This window comes from Phalaenopsis equestris, unplaced genomic scaffold, assembly GCF_001263595.1.
Source record: "Phalaenopsis equestris unplaced genomic scaffold, ASM126359v1 Scaffold000978, whole genome shotgun sequence".
Classification (NCBI taxonomy): Eukaryota; Viridiplantae; Streptophyta; class Magnoliopsida; order Asparagales; family Orchidaceae; genus Phalaenopsis; species Phalaenopsis equestris.
The window spans coordinates 10,486-12,667 of NW_018165417.1; positions in this window are offsets into that span (position 1 = coordinate 10,486).

The following is a 2,182-nucleotide window of genomic DNA, read 5'->3' on the forward strand; positions in this document are numbered from 1 at the left end:
TATATAGAGAGAGAGAGAGAGTAAAGGAATGACCAAAAGCTATTATACGAGTCTCGTATATCCCTCATGCGCCTAAGAATTCGAGTACCAAACCCTGAATTTGGTGGGGAATCAAATTCCAGATCAGATGAGACTTACAACTGACAAGCAAATGAGGCACAATTAGATCTGAATACGCGGCATTTTTGAAGACTATTTTCTTTTAAAAGAAATTATGCTGTCAATGTATTATTTATGGAAAAGAATTTGTTAATAGTTAGTCCACCGCTTATTAGCTGGGAGAATGATGAATATTAAGAAAATTAGAATAACTTAGATTGGAATCTTTACTGGCAATAACTACGATGTAATTATTAGAACCATAGCTGTATGTTTATTGCTTTTTCATAAAATAAACTAAACATTTGTTTATTATGCCTCGTTTAGCGAGGGTGGCGCTGCCTTCACTCAAAGCGGGCTTACCGTTGATTAAGCATTAATCAATTTGAAAATTTTCAATTTATTAAATAATATGATGAGAGTATTTTTAAATAATTTTATTGTTTACAAAGCTACAAAATTTTATAATTAAAATTATTAATTAATTAAACAAAATAAAATTATATTGAATTATATTTAAATAATATTTTAATATACATAAAAAGATTTAAATCTCGCCCCTACCTCTAGCATCGGTTCTTTGATCGCTAACAACTCGTGTTTGGCTTGCTAAGCATATTTATCGAACACGAAAAAACTTTTTTTGTTCAAAATATTAACCATTCGCACATAAGCAGTGGTATTTTTTAATGAGCCAAACACAAGCTAAACTTGGGCTCACTCATATTTGTCTCATTTACACACTATTGAGTAATTATTTAACGTCTTGTCGTTACACATAGATTCAACACACATAAATAATAGAGAAAATAGTATTGAGAGATGCCAAATTTTTTAATTTAGAAAAACCCCGGAAAGTATAAAATTCACAGGGCCTAACCCAATGAAAGTAATTTATTATATGATTGTAATATCCACTCTCCTTCTAAATTGGAGAAGATATAATTATAATGTTGATAGTTACATATGCATGATTAGACTACAACAAATGTGGTTTGTGATTGTAATAGCAAGTTAGTCACACAGGTCATAGACCATAATTGGTAGTTGAAATTATAGTAATTAGCCATAAAGGGTAGCCACATATGTCGTAATTTGTAGCAATATCATCAGTTGGCCACAGAGGCTATAATGGGGAGTTGCAGTAGTAACTAGCCACTTACTTCGTAACTAGTAGTTGAAAATAAGTTGATTGGCCACAAAAGCCATAATGGGAAGCTAAAGTAATAACTAGGCACATAGGTTGTAGTTGGCAACAGTGAGAATGTAAGTTTGCCACAAAGGCAATAGTTGGTAGCTAAAGTATCCTCAATTGACATAGAGACCATAGTTGAAAATTATAGTAGTAGTTAGTCATCTCATTCATACTTGACCACATAGATCTAATTGATAGTTTACCACATATGTCATAGTAAGAAGCTAGTAGTAACTGGCCACAAAGGCTATAGTTGGTAGTTGTAAGAGTTTTAGTTGGTCCTAAAGGTCATGCTGGAAAACTACAATAATAACTGACCACTTAGGCCAATGTTGGAAGCTAGAGTAATAGTTAGACACATTGGTCATAGTTGGTCGCTTAGGTTGTGTCTGATAGTTGTATAGTGTCAGTTGGTCACATAAGTTGTAGTTGGAAACTAGAATAGTTGTTAATCTTATATGTCATAGTTGGTCATATAGACCATATTTGGTAGCTACAATAGTGTTAGGTTTTCACAGAGGCTATAGTGAGAAGTTATAATAATAACTGGACACATAGGATATAATTTGTTTTTATAAAAGAATTAGTTGGTGTCGGCATTATTTTTGGCGTGGGGTTTGCCCGTAATAAGTTGTCGGTCATCGGAATTGAAATCCCGTTGCCCGCTTCGGAAGGACGTTTTAAAAAATTTAGTTTTGAAAAAGATGAAGTCAAACTGACCCCATAATTTTCATAGTTTAGATGAAAGAGCACTTTATCTCAAATCATGTATCTATCCCGAAGGATGAACGCAAGAATTGAGAGTGAGGCTCGATCAAATAAACTAAAGAAAGTTATGACATCCGTTTGGTCTGCGAAACCAATGTATTGGCCGACAAGTTCCCCTAT